At 40.3% G+C, this 6,937-nt stretch overlaps 1 protein-coding gene across 5 annotated transcripts in view; it reads right to left on the bottom strand.

The window, feature by feature from the left end:
- PTPRB (protein tyrosine phosphatase receptor type B) overlaps nucleotides 1-6,937 on the bottom strand; it is a 114,464-nt gene that overhangs the window by 85,581 nt on the left and 21,946 nt on the right. The gene's annotated exons all lie outside the window — the stretch shown is intronic.

Raw genomic sequence — 6,937 nt, 5'->3', positions numbered from 1 at the left:
ATCTTGTCCATTGTCCACTTGACCTTTTTTGTTTTTTTCTCTGCCATTCACTTTCCCCTTTCTCCTGTCTAGAGGTCGGCGTCCTCCCTAAATCTGATGCAAATGGTGCTGACCAAGAACAAATATAATCACTCCCAGTTGTTCATCCCACAAAGCAAACCGCAAAGCAGTTTCATCACTGACCATCCAGTAGTTAAAACCGTTTCATCCATAATTGTCCAAGCAATAGAAGAAAGCAATAAAACTCTCCTTTGTGGAAAATACCATGCATGGCTCAGCTCCCACACATAAAACGAAAATTGGAATTTACTCCGTTTTCAGCACTAACTTTATGCTTTTTAGCAACTGCCTGGGTACCTGAATGATCATGTATCTGAAAATGGCTTTTCAAAGAGTTCCTAATAACCAAAGAGCAAAAATGTTTAATTGCACACAGATGATAAAAGCAAAATATTGCAACAACTTTTATAATGCTCGGTTGCTTTTCTTGGGTGTCATCCCTGACAACTGCCAAAAAAGATAAGATTTTACGTTTTAATTTTCAAAACAGAATACTCTGGAGCTAAAGCAATAGGAAGAAAGTCATATTCCCTTCTTTTTCAGACAGGCAGATTATACATAAAGCTATATTATTGACTTCTATATCAACTGTATCTACTCTGAGGATAAGCAGAAAAGGGAACGTTGTTCCAATTTTTTTAGAAAATATGTTCTTAAGAAATCTTTTAATGAAAACATGAAATTCCTACCCTTTCAGAGATTCTATGGGCTTTAAATCTGCAAGACCTCAGATTTCCTTTTCAAGTTCGCAGACACTCAAAGGTCAAACCTAAACATGTGCGCATTTCAGGGAAGATGGAAGGAACCTTTCCTATTTCTCTGCCCACATGACTTGCCTTCCAAGAGAGCTTTTTTGGCCCTCTGTATTTTGTCCCCAAGTTCAATGGCTTTTCACAGCCTGGCATGCCTTTCTGCAGCATCAGAGGTGGTCCCCTCCACTCTCCATTAGATACTGCCAGCCCGCAGGCTGCCCTCAGCTCTTACGTGAGTCTTTTTGCCACTTCATTGCTTTTTTTCAACATTACCTTTTTCTTTTCTTGCTGTATTCAGAAAACAATGTGGTTTCCTTGTCTGTAAAACTGGAATTGTATCACTCTAAGTACTTCCCAGAGCTGTTATGAAGAATGAATAAGGTCACAGATGTTAAAGCATCTTTGTAAACTTGAATTTGCCATCTAGGTGTTGGTTTGCCTGGTAATAGATAGCATCCTGGTCACATTTTTTTTTCTCTCTTTTAAATTCATCCATCACCTAAGTTGCACTTTTCTAACTTCTGCCTATCTTTTGCTTTGTCCTTTCCATTGAGGTTTATAATATTTTCTCATAAATTGCCCCTCAGAGTTGAAGTCTTCTCACCCAAATACACTAAATACCCTCTGTCCTTTGTGGAAATCTACTATAAATCCTGTCTCCTCCAAGTTTGGCCAACAATTTTTGTTTTCTTCTAAACACTACATGCCACAACCTACTGTACCGTATAAGTTAATCTAAAATTGTATTTCATTTTCAATATACTTTCTAACATTCTACCTATAATCCTAAGGTGTAGGCAAATGCACCAAAAAAAAAAAAAAAGGCAAAATTTAAAGCACTAATCAAACAAGGCAATCACAAAATATCCTCACAAAACAGTTTAGATACTTACAAATTCTGTTATTAGAAGTGATTCGTTAAGAATGCCCTCGGAAATAGGGATTTGGAAAAGAAGGAATGGTTTCTTTAAATAGGATTCTTTTTTTTTTTTTCATGTTTATGTATTTATTTTGAGAAGAGAGAGCATGTGAGCACAAGCAGGGGAGGGTCAGAGAGAGGGAGAGAGAGAATCCCAACCAGCCTCCACACTGTCAGCACAGAACGTGATGTGGAGCTAAAATTTATGAATCATGAGGTCATGACCTGCCGAAATTAAGAGGTGGACGCCTAACCAACTGAGCCATCCAGGTGCCCCAGTAAGGTTCTTTTATTTTTGATCTACCAAAGAGAGGCACGTGTATTTAGAGTCATGTGTCATCACTTATCTATTTTACTATCAGTGTATATGAAGAACCATAGCAATGCACTAAGGAAAGGACCAGTAGTCAGGGCATTTCTTTTCCAAAGTTATATGACTCCTAGTTCTTTTTCTTGGAGAATCTTAAGGCTTACAGCAGAGTTTCCCCCCAAAATTAGTGGTTCTTAAATAGCCCATAAGGACTAATATGGTATGAAACAACAAGGAAAACTTTAAACTCAGGCTTTTACTGATTACATTTTTCTTCTTAAAAAACACTTACATTAATAAGAGAAACCAGAGAGAATTGTAATGGATTCAAGGCGGTGTGGGACTGGGGAAAGTTGCCAGATGTCGTTTTTTCTATGAGGAGTTTATTTGAAACTACTGTGCAAAGTATAAATAAATTGACTCATTCTTCTTTCTTTGTTCTCATCTTTGTTTGGAGTTCCTCAACTTCTTTTAAGCCTATTTATCCTGAATATGCTTTAGAGGTTACTGCATTCCAGGAATTTGGGACCAGCCACTCCATAACTTCTCAGGGGACAACGTCTTCTCTTTGCCACTTGGAAACATTTCCCAGACTACGTGGGAAGGGAGGGGATGCTTCTGATGAGACGCGAGTGGACAGACAGTAGCCTTTTAAACAAATTGTCTTAGCAATCATAATTTACATATTCATAAATTATGAATTCATGGATGAAAGCATGGCTCTTGTCAGCTTATGAACACAAATGTTGAACGACACAAGTGGACTTCAGGGGCCCAGGGGCCACACCTTGAGAACTGCTACTTCAGATCAGGGTTTGAGCTGGGTGTGGGAAAGGTTGGGGGGCTGAGGGGAGTGGGGAGCAGACTGGTAAAGTTACTGGTTAATCCAGACTCCTCACTTATGACCTAAAACTCCGTTCATGACCTGGCATCTCTTCTGCTTGCCTCCTATGCTCCAGCGGCCTTGGTCTGATAATGCATTTACTCGCTGACTCGGTAAATATTGACTGAGCACCTACTGTGTACCTGACACAGAGCTGACTTTGTCGGGCTTTATGCCTGCTTTTTCATCTCCTTGGACCACTCCTTCCTAGATTCTCTGCTTGGTTATCTTCCTCTCAACCTTTAGGTCTCAGCTTTAAACACACCCCTACGATAGGGCCAGACCTTTTCTGACCACCCAAGGGAAAAGTGTCCTTTTATAATTATTCCTGTCATCAATCCATTTGTTTAATTCAGCACATTGAGGACACTTGTTATAATATAATGCTTGTGACTGCCTGCCTTTCCCAGGCATATGGAGAATTCCCTTTGGGCAGAGTCTTTGTCTATCTTGTTCTTCTTGCTTGGTTAAAAGTTTCAACAAATATTTGTTGAATGAATGGATGAAGGAAGGAAGGAAGGAAGGAATCTTTGTAGCTGTTCAGTAAATACTGTCATGTGAATAAGTACTCTAAGCAAGTGCTTCTAAACATGTTCTTGTTGGATGCCTCAAATACCTTGGAAAGAAGGGAGGAAAAGAGAAGAGAAAAAAAGGGCAAAGGGATAAAAGATTGATTTTGAACAGAAAGAGGTGGGAGGGAAGATAAAAGGAGGAAAGGAGAGAGGGGAGGAATTCCTATTCTTCAGTATGATGGTTCTCAGGTGCAGCATGGCATCTTCTGAGAACTTGCTAGAAATGTAAAGTCTAGGCCTTATCACAAGCTGAGGGATCAAAATGCCATGGTGGAGCCCAATAATCTTAATTAAATCCTGCAGCAGATACCATTTGTATTAAAGAGAGTTAATAATATCTTATTGTTCTTTCTCTTATAAATTTAAATTCTGAGCTCTTTGGTTACAAGAAGCTATGTAAGTGATTTAGAAAGTCTTGAACTATTTTAGAATGTGTCAAATAAGTAAATTGGTGATATAATATATAACAGTATATTTTATATAATATATGCATACTTATATATTATATAAAATATATATTCTACTATGTATATTTAGAACAAATTTGATATTTATAACTTCTCAATAAAAATAAAATGTGGATGCTAAAAGGAAAAGGAACCAACATGCAGCAAACTTAATAAGTATTAGATGATGATGGGTCAATTCTGCTCTTTTTCCTCCAAGGAAATAATTTTTTTTATATTTATTTATTTTTGAGAGGGAGAGACAGAGCATGAGTGAGGGAGGGGCAGAGAGAGAGGGAGACACAGAATCCAAAGCAGGCTCCAGGCTCCGAACTGTCAGCACAGAGCCCGAGGTGGGGCTCGAACTCAAGAACCTCGAGATCATGACCTGAGCCAAAGTCCGATGCTTAACAGACTGAGCCACCCAGGCATCCCTCCAAGGAAGCACTTTTGTTATGCAACTCTCATGTGTGTACCCCCAGATATGGTTAAAAAGAAGAAGGCCTAGCAATCAGGCCTAAAAACGATTCTAAGATGGTGAATCCTTTCTAAGTTTTCTTTGAGCTGACTCAGTAGTAAATTATGACAGAAACGAAAACAGTTTTCACTAGCAGGTGTCATACATTTAAAGAGATGCGTTAAAATTTAAGGTAAGGTAATTGTGATAAGCAGTTGCTGCTGCCTTTTTTTTTTTTTAAAGGACCATGACTAGCCTCTTTTGTGTTTAGAGGTACCATTTTGGGAGGCTTATATTTCAAGGAATCTTTCTAGCTTCCTAGTTCATAACCTTCCTAGGTCATAGGTGTCCAGGAAAATGGAAATAATAAAGGCATTTGGGGGAGAGAGGTTGCAAGGATGAAATGAGAAGGTGCATGTTGTATGTATAGCATGGTCCTTGAATAAAGGACTCAACAAATGTTAGATACTATGAGTATTAGTAGTAATAATAGTATATTATAAATACCAATACATCACAGATGCCCAGCACCCAGAGATGCTAGAGCATGACAAAGTCCGTGGATGAGAATGTCTTTCTGAGAACATCCGAATGATAATACATTATCACGCCTTTCCATCTTGTACCCAAGAGAAGCCCTTCAGTAGATGAGCACAAAAGACATTTAACACTGCTCTGGCTGGCGGTCATGCCAACATTTTTTTAAGTCCTGGAAGGGAGGGGTGGGAGTGCACCAGGCTTCACTGTCTCCCTCAGACACATCTCTAAGGTTTCCTGATACTTTTTTTCTACAACAGTTTCCACCCTCTTCTCCTCCCCTAGGTTGTTTTTTTTTTTTTAATTTTTTTTCTTAAGTCTGGTGGAAAAGGACTTTGCATAGCTTTTGCCCCCGCTTTGTAACCATACACAGACGGATGACTTAAAATGATGTGACTGTAAACGGATCACCTTTCCAATCTCCAGTGCTTCCTCTCCAGCTTCAGTCCTGCTTTTCAGTCCCTCCCACCCTCGGAAACCTGTCTGCTCACAAATGCGAGGAGTCAAGGTATGAAGGCCTCCTGGGTCTGTGATCTTAATATTGTTTTTTAGAAATGGGAATATGTGGATAATGTTGAGAAAAATTGATTTTACGTGTAAAAAAAAACCCCACTGGATTTTGATTTTTCTTTAAAAAAACTAAAAGATGGAGGCTTGCTGGGCCCCCATTCTGCCTGCCTCTTCCCCACAGCTCTCCTTTCTCTGCTGGATGAAGCAGATGCCAGGCACGCTAGAGTCCCCTGGATGTTGGGGCAAACAGTGATCAAAGTGGAAGATCAAAGGGTCTTACCATGTTTTTCAAAATGTAATGAAAAACCTGTTGGCTAGATTATAAGCCTTGTGAAGGGAAGAGTCATGTATCTCCATTAGCTAAGCCACATCCCCAGGTCGTGGGGACTTAATGCTACTTTATACTGACAGAGGAAACATTTATACCCCTACCACTAAACAAGGGCAGGACTAATTGTAAATCTGAAGCCAAATGTCATTCTTCAGCTGCTCCAATGCCACCCTGGAACCTTTAGCATCACAGAATCCAAGAATACCTAGCACCTAAGCCTTGGGATAAACTAGTGTCCAATCGGCCCCTGTTCCAAATGGACAGACCCTGACCACTTCATGGAACATCTACTGCTTCTCAAATAATCAGGACCACCAGGGTCAAAACTCTTAGCAAAGGACACTCTTTTTGATATTCTCTCCACAGTCGTGTTGTTCTGGGCTGGACGTACAACAGCCTTGCAGAAGGGGGAGCAAACACAAATGTTCCCGGACACACAGATAAAGGGCAAGCACCTAGTAAAGCTATTGCACATGGGGTGTACTTATTGGTCCAGATCTATTAGGAATCCAAAACAGGGGCGCCTGGGTGGCTCAGTCAGCTGAGCATCCGACTTCAGCTCAGGTCATGATCTGAGCTCAGGTTCGTGAGTTCGAGCCCTGCGTGGGGCTCTCTGCTGACAGCTCAGAGCCTGAAGCCTGCTTTGGATTCTGTGTCTCCCTGTCTCTCCGTGCCCCTCCCCCACTCGCACTCTGTCTCTGTCTCTCTCTCAAAAAATGAACATTAAAAAAAGAAAAAGAAAAAAGAAATCCAAAACAGAAGAGCTTTGAAGAAAAAGAGGTGCCTCCTCTGTACCATAGAAGGTTACATAGCTGGGATCTCATCTGGATTTAGCAATGGGAATATTCTGCTTCCAGGTCCCCCACAGTGTGGGAAGAATGGAAAGGATTTTCATTTTAAAGATGGCTCCTGGAATTCATAGCATTTCCCCTTTCAGCGGTGTGGAGAGTAAGCGGGTGCAAACAATATGTAACTGGGGAAAGTTACAGAGAATTAAAGGACTTCATCTCTTGCAGAGCTTTTGGTATCTTATCTTCAAAATTATCAAGTGACTCATCCAGCAGTTCCGACTCTTGGTTTTACTGTTCTTTCTTGCAAATTCATCATCATTTCTCTGTTGTTCACATCATCATTTCTGTGTTTGCTCTTCTCTTCCTCAG

The sequence above is a fragment of the Herpailurus yagouaroundi genome, unplaced genomic scaffold (assembly GCF_014898765.1).
Source record: "Herpailurus yagouaroundi ecotype Mexico unplaced genomic scaffold, PumYag 182, whole genome shotgun sequence".
NCBI classification, from domain to species: Eukaryota; Metazoa; Chordata; class Mammalia; order Carnivora; family Felidae; genus Herpailurus; species Herpailurus yagouaroundi.
This window is presented reverse-complemented; position numbering and strand designations above follow the sequence as displayed.